At 26.5% G+C, this 13,527-nt stretch overlaps 1 non-coding gene across 1 annotated transcript; it reads left to right on the forward strand.

The window, feature by feature from the left end:
* Positions 1–12,770: 12,770 nt before the first annotated feature.
* Positions 12,771–12,843, forward strand: TRNAE-CUC (transfer RNA glutamic acid (anticodon CUC)). The gene has a single exon. It is a non-coding gene; the product is annotated as a tRNA-Glu (tRNA).
* Positions 12,844–13,527: the final 684 nt, after the last annotated feature.

Consider the following 13,527-nt stretch of genomic DNA (forward strand, 5'->3'; position numbering starts at 1 on the left):
TTCAAAGTATTAAATTTATTATATTCAAAAATAATATAATAAAATTACCATTTTATTTGATGTTTGTTGAGAGGGGTGTCTAGTAAGTCGAAATGAATGACATACTTTTTTTTTGTTAAAAGTTCAGAACTTCATTTATTAGTTTTTAAATGAATTACAAGAACTTGCGATTTTTAATTTTGTAGATATACGTTCCTATTTAAACTAAATAAAAAATATGTTCGATTTGATTCGATTCTTATCTTTTAATTTAGTTTTTGACTTTCAATTACCAATTCTTTTTCTTTGGCAAGACAATATAATAAATTATATTATACTAATTAGAAGACCTTTTACCTTGCATATCTTGTAATCAATACGTTCTCAATGCCTATTACAATTCTTGTTTTATAATTACAACAAAATGTACTTAAAAATGGGGTAGAGAAAATAACAAAGAAAATTATGAGATGATAAATCGAATCATCATTAATAAAATAAGTTATTAAAATTCTCTAATTACAATCTATCATATATTAGAAAGCGATATAAATATTTTGAGTGACTCGAAGAATAATGTGATATCTCATAAGGACAAATTCTTATGCCTCGTCATTACAACTCAATTTTCTTCCTATGTGCTTACTATACATTTAACAAAAGGTGTGAATTTTTTCCTGAATACCTTTTCTCCCTTTTAGTTTTTGTCCTCTATAGTGTTGTCATGGTTATTCTATACAAACGAAAATTCTATTTTCACATTTTAAAAAAATTATTGTCCCAAAAAAAAAGTTCAATTTTTTTTACCGCGAATATAGAAACACTGATACCTAATAACCTACCATCAACCATTAAAAGGAAAATTGTACTAAGGGAACTTTGTGAGAGCATTATGTCTCTCTCATTTGCTACTTTCCCCTTAAAGTCGAAATCGAACCAAACATGTTGTTGGCTGACTGTCATTTCATTAACCTTTTCTCAAGATAACATTGATTATATATTGTGAAAGTCTAGTACTATAATGGATGTGCTTTTCTCAATCACGAAACAAAAAGACATTTAAACCTCAATTTTATTGCTACAAAAATTGGTTCTTATTTGGTGATGTGATCTTCATACTTGGTTAATTTAATCAAATACATGAAATTGAATATGTGCATACGTAGGGTTGTCATCTCTAATGAGAAGAACAGGGCGGAGCTGAGCTGGTGTAGAATTTACGAGTTAATAGAGAAGAATAGGGCGGAGCTGGTGTAGAATTTACGAGTTTGATCGAACTGTGTAGCTTTAATCCAGATTTTATATTTGTTTTAAGAAAATAGTTATAATATATATATTATAATAACTTAGAACTCAGTAATTTTAATAGAACTAGAATATTGAATTTATAAACCTCAAATTATGTCTCTAATCGAGAAGCAATGTGTAGGCTTACATCTGAGCAAAAAAAATTATTGTGATTAAATATTTGCCCTTTGTTATATTTTTTCAATATATTTGTCCTTTTTATTCAATTGTATGGTCATATTTACTCTAATACTCTAAAAATTATCATATTTACCCTTGCGACGTTTAATTCTCATGTCATCAATATATTTGTCCTCGTACAAAAAGGGTCATATTTGTCATTATACTCTAAAAAATGGCCATATTTACCCTACGACATCAAATTTGCATGTCCTCAACATATTTGTCCTCTTCATCCAACTTTAAAATTATATTTGCTCTTGTACTCTAAATATAGCTGTCTTCTGGATCTCTTTTACATTCGAGATCTAGAAATTGTGCTCCAATATCTCTTGTTGGGAGTCTATTTGGCATAAATTTTGATTTATCATTGTTATGATAATGTTTTATGAAATCATTTCAAAAAATGGAATAGAACTCCAATCACACATCTCAAAGAAAATTTATAGAATTTCCTAGACAAATTAACAACAAAACAAGAAATTCAAAAGTTTCTAGGATGTTTAAATTATGCAGGAGAATTTATTCCAGAATTTAGCCAAAAATAGAAATGCTATACAAAGGTGAAACTTGTTTCATATCAAAAATATAAAAAATGCCTAAAGAAACAATTTTCAAAGTATCAGTATTCGTAGAAATAACCTTCTACGATACAAAATTAACAACATGTTGTCAAATAGACAATGGATCAGAAGCAAGTTTAGCTAAATCTTTTTTAATAAAAGATATATATATATATATTGCATTAAATTCTCATGTCTCACCTTAATTTTCTATATAGATCCCTTGGGACATACTTTTTTTTCAATTAATTTACTACCTTATTTAATAAATGGGTTAATATATTTTTTCCCAGTAAATGCGCCAATAGATTTAATTGAAAAAAAAAATATGTCCCCTAACTCACATAAGAAAATTAAGGCGGAAAATACGAATTTAATGTCGTAGGGGTAAATATGACCATTTTTTTAGAGTACAAGGCAAATATAACCCTTTTTTAGAATAAAATGACAAATATGTCTCTTTTTGAGAGTACACGGGTAAATATACTGATGACATAAAAAGTTAACGTTGTAGGGATAAATATGACTCTTTTAAGAGTATAAGGACAAATATGACTCTAAAGTCAGATGAAAAGGATAAATATGTTAAAAAATATATTAATCATGCATGTACCTTCAATCAAAATATTTATAGAATAACTATACTAACAAAAAATCAATAGATAAATAAAAACACACACATGTTTTTGTTTTTACTAAATTTAAAAAACTCATTCTGTTGCCCCTATTTTGAGATTCTTAACATGGGTTTTTTTTAAAATTTATTTTAGATGTTTCCTTTCTTACTATACTTGTAAGTACCAATTAATCATTTTCGCTTTATTGTCTTTAATTTTTTTCTCCTTCTCATTATTAGAGAGAGTGGGAAGAGATGGAATCCTATTAGAGAAAAAAAAAAATAACAAAAGGTTATACTTCTATTTTTTATTTTTCATCTATTGTTCAACTACTTATATTAAAACTTAATTAAATTCAAATTCGTCTATTGTAGAGCTCAATTTTAGAGACAATATTCCCAACGAGATCTTTACCATCCCCAGAGGCTCTAACTCGAAATCTCTTATTAAATAGAGGAATCTCACCATTCCACCAAAACCCAAATTAGCAGTTAGCTAGCTAACATCAAAACTGCAATTGAAAACCGTACCCTAAGGCCTAAGCATGGATCGTAGGTTTACCTGAAATTGAATGTGCATATATAGTTGAAACTGAGATTTTCTTCGTACGCATTTATTGGCTTCCCATTTAATTTACATACATATTATATAGTTTATTTGGTTGTCAAAAAAAATAAAAATTATATAGTTTATTTATATTTTTAGTCGATTTATTATAAATCATAGTAGTAGTTAGATAAGGTGAGAAAGTGGTGCATTGTGTCGTCTATGTTCTGTGTATCTTGAAAAAAAACATATCATATTCGGAGTATTTAATAATATTATCACTTTGAGATGCTCCTTATTTCCATTTAATTATTTTCACTGTTTTATAGTTCTAAAGGTTTTGCGCAAAAATGTATATTATATAGAGTTTAATACTTTTAAGGTCAACAATATTGCATCATTAAGCATGTGGTACAGTTGATGTGCCTCCCTTGTTCTTTCCTTTTTCGATCATTTCTAATTTATTTTTTGGGAAAAGGGTCAAAAATACCTCTCAACTTTGTTTTATTGGTTGACTATACCCTTACCGTTAAAGTGAAGTTATTTTTATCCTTGCCGCTACTAATTTCACCATATATATCCCTCATTTGACGGAAAGCCCCAAATCAACGAAAATTATCCAATTTCAATTAAAATGACCTGTTTCTCTTTTAATCCAAACCCGACCCACTAAACCAAATTAATTCATGAGTCAATTAAAACCCCAAACCCATTTGTTTAATCTTCTTCATCTCCTTCCAAGGTACTTTGCTCATTTTTTTTTTTGGAACAATTTCATCATTTCATTTTTAACATGGGAATTAATAAAACAAAGTATCACCAAATATATAAAGTGCTTAATACTGTCACATTTGAAATAACACAAATTGAAAGAAAGAACAACGTTCACCCAAAAATTAATAACTAAAAATCATTAAAAAACAATAAGATGGTCGGAGTTTGAAATGAGGGTCAAAATAATTCACCTGAAATGCAGTAAAATATAACAACAAAAAGAGCAAAACAATAAAAGAAAGTAATTTTTGACGGAGTTGATTGCTGTTGTCGAAGATGGAGGGCTAATGAGTTCTGATTTGCTGAAAATGCAGATCTGCAATCTACAAAACAAACAAAATCGTGAAACAGAAGGGGAAGAGAAGCAGCAACGATGGTGGTTGCTTGTTGTTGTTGGGTTTCACGAGCTCATGGAGTTGAGGATGTTCGCTGTGATTTTTCCGTATCGATGAGGCGGTGGCGGAAAAGGTTATTTTGGGGTGGTGATTTCTAGCGATTTAGAGGTGAGTGGTGGTTGTTTGGAGGTGTTTCCGATGTGGTTCACCGGAATTTCTGGTTAGAGAAGGAAGATGGATTGAGGGACGTCGACCAATGGGGTCGATTTGGGTGTTTTCTGGTGACATTTTGGCTGGAGAAAAGAGGCAGTAAAAAGTGGTCTGGTTCATCGGAGTTGCCGTCTGGTTGTGAGGTGGTTTACAAATTATTTTCCGTCGAAGTGGGCTGGTTTCAGGTGGGTTTGATCGCCGGCCGAAAAGTGGGTGATGGTGGCTGTGAAAACGGAAAAAATGGGGTCGTTTAGGGGTGGTTGTTTGGTGGCTGGACAGCAGCGTAGAGAGGAGAGGTTGGTCGGAAAAATAGGAAAACAAAGGCTGAAGTTATTGCTTCTTCCTCCCCTATTTTCCCTTTGCTCATCTCTTGGGTTAAGTGTTAGAGGGTCGGGCATGGGTTTAAAAATGGGTAATGGGTCCTTTTTTTAAGATTCAGGTTAATTTAAGTTGATTTGGGACTTTCCATCAAATGAGGGGTATATATGGTGAAATTAGTAACGGCAAGGGTAAAAATAACTTCACTTTAACGGTAAGGGCATAATCAACCAATAAAACAAAATTGAGGGGTATTTTTGACCCTTTTCCCTTATTTTTTTCTTCCATAATCATTTATATTATCTATATATATATATATATATATATATATATTAGGGTTTTAATAATAATTGATATCACGAGGCTCCATTAATATAGGTATTGACCATACCCAGTGAATTTTATTATGTATAACTTACATAAATCTCATAGTTTTAATATGAAATTACAATTTATCCCTCATTAGTTTGTAATTACATTAATCCCTTAAAAAGTAACACAAACCGAATACATAATATGTAGCTCGGATACATTAAAGAGCATCTCGGATACATTATAACATAAACTGGATACATAATATGTAGCTCGGATACATTAAAAACTAGCTCGAATACATTAGCTACTGGCTTGGATACATTAAAGAAATAAGGGATTTTAGAGATTTTTAGAAATAAAAGGGAATATTGAAAATAAGGGAAACATAAGACGTGTATTTCAGTAATTTTTCCTTTTATTAATTCCAACTTCCCCCTTGTTCTTGGGAAGGCTTACTATCTTTAGCAAAACAAAAGGCTTTCTATTGTGTAATGGTATTGTATACTCTCTTGGTTTCACTATATTGTCCTAGTTCTTAATTTAAGAGTCAAAATATATTTTTTTGATTATATTTATTTTAAATATTTTTTATTTTTATGAGCTAGCTATAACGCTTTTTATATAGTCTTAAAAAATATAAATTTTATTTTTAGAAAAAAATATTTTATACTTGACTTTACACAGAAAATTAGTTAATTTAATTCTACACTATAACAAAAATAACATTTAGTGGCAATAAATATATACATTAACAAAGAGTGATAAAACTTTTACCGGCATTAGTTAATTGTCAATGAATCCAGTGTCACTATAGGCTTTAGGGACATTTACAAAGAGTGCTAAATGCCGTTAAAAATACATTTTTAGTGACAATTAAACTATTATCATTAAAGATCATATTTTTATGGAGTGCTAATAGCCTATAGCGTTCCATCCCATATGTTTTGCTTTTTTAGACAAGCCCTCGTCACAACTCACAAATATTCCATAATTCCCGGAAAATGTTTTTCTTCTTTTATTTATTTTATTTTTATAGTAATTTAAATAATTATTAATTGTGCAATATAATCTTTATTGATTTGTTTGTTACTATTAATGAAGATTTTGTCACATGCATAATAGGATAATGCGCAAAATACTATATCTATTTTTTTCGCTTTATTTTCTCAATGAAAAAATGAACATATATTTTTCTTTTCTAATTATATATGGGGGAAAATTGAAAGTCATTTGCTCCAAAAAAAATAAAATTGGGTTTTCATCCGAAGTCTGATATCCGCATTAGAATTTGATTATTTTAAATTTGCGCCATGTAGATTCCATTCGTAGGGAAAAGGGGGAAAGCACATCCTATCAAGAATTTTTTTATATCCAAATTTCGAACTCAACACAGATAGTCTCATCCACTACACATCATTTAATAATTATTTTCTGAAAGATTAGTAGATCTACGAAAGAGTTTACCGTTCATTCGCTCTTTTGAAAAGTGACACAGCATTTGAAGCCATCATCATGAAAACTAATTAGTGATGCGAAGTAGCAAAAAGTACCACTAGGTAATTAGTTAGTTTCGACAAAAACAACCAATAATTAAGCTTTAATTAAACAACTTGCTTTTATTAACAATAAATTAGTCAGCGTTGCACTTTATCTATTTGGAGATTAGTGTCTCCAAAGATCTTCCTTTCGATCTTATGGATAATTGTAGGACCCATTAAAGTCCAATTAACAACTTTAAAACTCTATTACTTACTACATCGGTACATCCTACTTCTTGTTATAGAAATGTTTAGTTTCAAATACTATTAATTTAATTATAATCTCAAATGCCTGTTTGCTTTAGATGTTTGTTTCTTTGTCTTTTTTTTTTTAAAAAAAAAAAACGTAGATGGCCACAAGTTATGATGTGAAATTAGAAAAATATAGAGCACTGTTGATACTTCATACATACACGTTTTATCCTTTCACATTACATCTCGTGATATAGAAATATATAAATTCCATAAAAGTTATGCAAAGTTAAATATCTATAATTTAATATTAATGTAAAAAATCTTAAAAGCTGAAGAACGAGCTCTTGATTATTTTATTTTTTTCAATTAATCATCACTTTATTGCATCGGATTAGCACTTTAGGTCCCTTAATGATGAAATCTTCTTTTAATCCTTATGATATAATTTAATATATTTAATCTTCAAATAAAAAATATGTGATTCAATCTTTTAATATGTTTTATTTGACTATTTTTAAAACTGTATTACCCTCAAAATGGTGTAACAATACAATATTAATATAACACATGAACAATTTAGTTGTGGAATAATTAATACTCTTTATAATAAATTTGTTCATATTTATAAACTAATAGACAAAAAGTGCACAATTCAGTTAACTGAAGATTTAAATGTGATTAATTATATTATAGGGTTTAATGTTAACAATTATCAATAACTAGTGAAATTGTCCGCGCTTCGTGCGGCTATAAGAAATATTTACAAGACAATAGTATATAATATTTATATTCAGGTTAGTATTAGATATATAGACAATGTTGATATTTCTCTTCATTTGCGACATGATAGATTTTCTCATCTTTTTTTAAGCATATAGTAAATTTTATTTTTTTTTAAATGCAATTTTAAAGTGCAAACTATTCATTAGTATATAGTAGAATTAAATATTTACCGTGGCGAAGTAAATTGAACAAAAGATCATATTTTGAAATAACAATATATTGTATTACGTTGAAAATATTTTTTATGTTTTCATTTCCTCTATCTTTTATAGAAGTACTAATTCTCTAAACAAATTCTGATTTCGTAAAAAAAATTAAAGTGCTTTATTGTGTCTTTATTATTACATTTGTCTATTATAATATTTTTAACATAATTAAATAGTTTAAATATTATGAAAATGAAACATACAAAAATTATGAATAATATTTAAGAGTAGAAGTTACAAGTAAAATGAAAAGACATGAGTTATGAATTTTGTTAGACACTAAATGTACTAATAATTATGCATTGATTTTATTTGTAAAAATAAATAAATAAATGTGAAAATCAATGAAAATACAAAAATGAACTAAAAAATAAAATAATTGATGACTACATAAAAATTGTAAACATATTTCAAAAAAAAATAGTGGCAATCATCATAATTTCTTTTTGTTGCATTGAGATAATTATATTAACTATGCTTCATAACAAAAAAATAGTAAAATAGTAAAGAACTAAATGAGCAGAATTGTCAATACATGTAGCTATATTATTGATAAAATTAAAGTTTTAAAAAATTCTAACCAAAATAGCTAAGTTACTAATACAACTCAAAGCAAAAAATTAATCTCTAATTATGCTTTTCAAAAAAATTCTTCTACCATCTTCATTTGCAAGTAGATTCGCTATCATAATTCTGCTCCATATATCAAACTCTTTATCATATGCTAACCAATTGAATAAAAAAACATAATTATGAAATAAAATATTTCTTACCTTCATGAACTTCTTTTTTGTTACATGTTAGTTAATTCACAAACTAATATGATGAAGAAGAGAAAATGTATTCTTGAATATGAATCTTCATGAAATTAAATATAAATTTATATATGCAAAATAGAGGAAATGAAAAGAAAGACTTGAGAATAAATATTCTTACCTTCATTTATTTCTTTTTTGCAGAAATCAATATGACAAAGAAGAGAAAAGATAATATTGAATGTGAATCTTCATGAAACAAAATATGAATTTATATAGGCAAAATAGAGGAATACCATAAAACATCATAAACTTACAAATTAAAATTTGGAGGTTATGAACATGAAAATTTTGAGAGTCATGAATATTATTAAAGTCAAAATTAAAGAGGTGTAAGTCATGGGTATTAGGAATATGAAGAGTTTTTGTTGTAAATGTTCCTGCATTAATAAAATATCTATTTGTAACAAAATTAAATAATTTACTTTTGTAATACAATTATTAATTTAAATAAAAAATAATGTCAAAAAAGAGGGGAAAAAAATGCAAATGAAGACCATAAAGAAGTGCCACATTTGTCTATGTTTCTCCTTTATTATATATATAGACTAGGTAACTCAGCCGCGCTATGTGCGGTCATAAAATATTATATCAAAAATATAAATTAATCTTTTCATATTATTTGAATGTAAAAGAGTTTTTAGTTCAAATTCAATTAAATAGATAATTTTTTTAATGTGAATTCATTTTATTATTCACATTGAACTAATTTCTAACAATTAAATTATACTATTACATAAAGGAAGAAAAAGAACTTTTTTAGTTTTCGTTAAACATAAATTGATTAATGTCATATAACCAGCTTGAAGATAAACAAAGCTCATTAAAAAAAGTATATGAGAAAAAAAGAACATCCATTCACTCCATCCATAACAAAGTGAAAACTAACAATATTTATATGTCGGAAATTATGATATATACAAATTTAAAAAGTAGAGTTTAGAACATAAAATAAAAAACAAAACCGATCATTTTGTGTAATTTTAAAGAAAGACTAAATCAACCGGTAATTATATGATAATTGAAATAGATTGTTTAAGATGTATGAAAATAATTTGATAAAATATAGAAATTGTAATGTCTAAAACATAAAAATGAGCATTCGTAAATTATATTTAATTTAAATTGCTAAGTATAGTTGGATTGTCTAGCTAATTATATTATAGACATGATGGTGACATTTGAATAATCAAAATGTTCTAATAATTTTGATCACTTCACAAATAATAAAGAACTTATTTTTAAAATTTTAATATTTTTTAAAACTTTCTTACATTACATACTCCTTTTATTTCAAAATAAAATTTTTGTTTTTATTTTTTATTTTGTTTCCAATCGTGTTTTACATAATTATGAAGACTTCAATGATGTTTTTTTTCAATCTTACCCTTATTCAATCAAAATAAATTTATTTAATAAAAAAAATGGGTCAAAGAACTAGATAAATATTAAAATTAATTAAGTAGAAGTATCTTACTTTATAGCCCCGCCCCAAACTAAAAAAGAAATTGACATACTACAATAAGGTGAATATCATGGAACCGAAGAGTACATAACAAAATAAAATTGAATTACACTTTCTATGTTTTAAAAATAAATTTTTTCATAAAATGAAAATCCAACAAATTGAAGTAAAAATATGGTGTAGTGTAGTTTTTGTAGTAGTTAATACTCTTCTTCAATGTTTGTTATTTAACTTAAATAAGAAAATGTATAGGTGCCTCTTTTGCTCTTTAACTTATGTTGTAGTAGTTATGTAGAGAAAAACTTTAAAGAAAAAATTAAGGAAAACACTATTTCAAATATGAAATAAAAAAAGATAATCTCAAGTAGGGGTTTCATGAAAATAAAAAAATAATGAGCTTATGTAAAACAAAATTGAGGAATCTTTAAAAGAAAAAATATAAATAGTTCTCTGTGCAATAGTTTCTTTTAACCTTTGTTAGTAGTTAGTATTATTACACACAAAGTTACAATAACTAATTTGCATCTAAGCAAAAATACATACTTGCAATAATAAAAAGTTATAAGAATTCAAACTAACAAAGTTACATGCAGAATAAAGACACACATCTTCCTTGGAACCTCATCATAAAACAATAGATAAAAATGAGAATACAAAATTAATGCCCACTTTTTTGACCTCTTGTCTGACACCTCTTTGACAAACTAATCAACATTCAAGAGTCTTTTTCATCGTGTCAAATTAAAACACGAATTTGATAATATAATAATACTACAAAGAACAATGAAATATCAAGAATAATCTTGAGTTAAAATTTTATGAAACAAAAAACTTGTGAATTTATTTTATCATTAAATAGAGAGATAAAATATCTTAAATTTTATAATTTAATAGTTAGAGGTTATGAATATGTAAACTTAAAATTCATAGAATTAATGATATTATAAAAAAAAATGAAGTTTAATAGATTTATGTTATGTAGGTTGAACTATAAAATTAAAAGAAAAATGAAAAAACACAAATAAAGTAGATAAAAGAAATGCATTTATATTACACAAAGATATAATTTTTTGAATTGAATAAATAAAAAGAAAAGTAAAAAAGAGCAAAGAAAGGAAAAAACTATAAAATAAATGAATAAAAATCATAAAATTTAACTATCGTGAATAGTTTGTTGGAATTCTTTTTAGATCAAATGGAAAAAATTTGTAATAATTGATGAGAATTTGAGAAGTATTATAGGAAAAGAGAATAATAGCTTTAATGATAAAATAAATTAAATATGGCTATAGATGAAAATATAAATAAATGTGATTATTTTTAATGATCTTTTATTTTTAGGTGAATTTTTTGGTATTTTGAAATTAGAAAAAAGGCCAAGAAAAGATTAATTGGATTTAAACTCTTAGAGAGGGTCACATCATCGTTTTTATATTCAACTTTATTATTATTATATATAGATTTTTAATAAATTTCACTTTTACAGTAAAATAATTAGTTTAAATAAAAGGAAAAAAAAATATAAATATAAATATAAATACAAATAAAGGTCATAGAAAAATGTCACATATTATACAAGAAAATACAAAGAAATCATACCTTTGACAATTAATTTTCGATATATATCATGAAAATTATCCAGGATACATATTTAGAAAATGTATTTTTCATGTAATTAAATACACATATTTATGCAATTTAAATATGTAACATTACCTTTTTCTATAGTATCATCTATTTTCTTACGTCACCGTTTTTATATTCAACTTTATTATTATATATGGATATGTAATAAATTAAATATTTCACTTTTACAGTAAAATAATTAGTTTAAATAAAATAAGAAAGATAAATACAAATAAAGATCACAGAGAAATGTGACATATTATACAAGAAAAGATAAAGAAATCATACCTTTTAATTCTGGATACATATCATAAAAAATATTCTAGATACATATTCAAAAAATACATTTTTTATGTAATTAAATACACATATTTATGCAATTTAAATATGGAACATCTCCATCTTACCTTTTTCTATAGTATCATCTGTTTTTTTTATTTTTTGAAAGATTGTCCAAATTCAAAATCGTAAATCTCGACTTATAGAACCTGAAAATAAATAAATTATGTTAGCATATTTTTATAAAATCTTTACATTACAAATAAAAATATAAACAAATGAAGGATGAAGAATAATTATTTAAAAAGCCATGTGAAAGGAGTTACAGAAGAAAAAATAATATTTAAATGAGTAAGGAAAATGACTAAAAGAATAGAGAGGAGGAAAGTAAAACAAAAAATAAAGTAAAATGAAGCTTTCAGTGATAGTTTTTATGGACTTGAAATAGCATTAAAGAGTAATTAAAAGGTAAAACATTAATTAGAAATTGACTTTTAATATGGCCACGTTTATAGACGTTTTAAGACGGCAGTATCATTTATCTTGTGCATTTAATTTATTTATTTATTGAATTCTTTGTAATAAAAATGAAGAAAAAATGCTAAGAAAATATATAAATTCATTTCCTGATCAATGAGGCATGCCACATCAGCGGGCTTATATTCCTCCTTTATATAGAGAGAGATTGTAGGATGAAATATATACTTTATTTATGGGAAAAGTACCATTTTTCTCAAAATCCGTTGTAGTCTAGTTGGTTAGGATACTCGGCTCTCACCCGAGAGACCCGGGTTCAAGTCCCGGCAACGGAATATTGTTTTTCTTTTGAGAATAAACAAAACATCTAAAAAACCATCAATATTCAAATATCTTTCTTCCTATTTTTTATTTTGAAAATATAATAATAATAATAATAATAACAATTTTAATATAATTCTGCAAATGAATTTCTGGAGAGTAAAATATACACACACTATTTAACCTATTTTCTGGTTTAAAAAAGAACTAGTGTTGTTTTCCTTTTGAGAATAAACAAAACGTCGGAGAAACCATCAATATTCAAATATATTTCCTCCTATATTTTTATTTTGAAAATATAATAATAATAAATTTAATATTATTCTACAGGTGTATTCATAGAGGATAAAATATACACATATTTTATTTTATGTAAAATAAATAAGTTTTCAATATACTCAGAACCGTCCCAGGGCGTGTCATAAATTTTTCTAGTGCGGCAGATGGGCCAAGATTGGAGGAACGAATGCTTTCCAAGTGGGCATCTCTGCAGCAAGCAAGTGATTCAGTGCTATCAAATGGGGCCCTCCTTTGTTTTCTAATGAAGAAATTGAAGGGCTAATTTGTTTTTTCCACATAATATTTGGAACCCGCATGTATCGCTCATGGTAGAACTTATTTGAGGGTAACACTTTTATAGGATTTTCTTCGTATTCAAGGTTCGAACTTAAGATCTCTGATTAAAGATGAAACAATCT

The sequence above is a fragment of the Solanum tuberosum genome, unplaced genomic scaffold (assembly GCF_000226075.1).
Source record: "Solanum tuberosum cultivar DM 1-3 516 R44 unplaced genomic scaffold, SolTub_3.0 scf00277, whole genome shotgun sequence".
NCBI classification, from domain to species: Eukaryota; Viridiplantae; Streptophyta; class Magnoliopsida; order Solanales; family Solanaceae; genus Solanum; species Solanum tuberosum.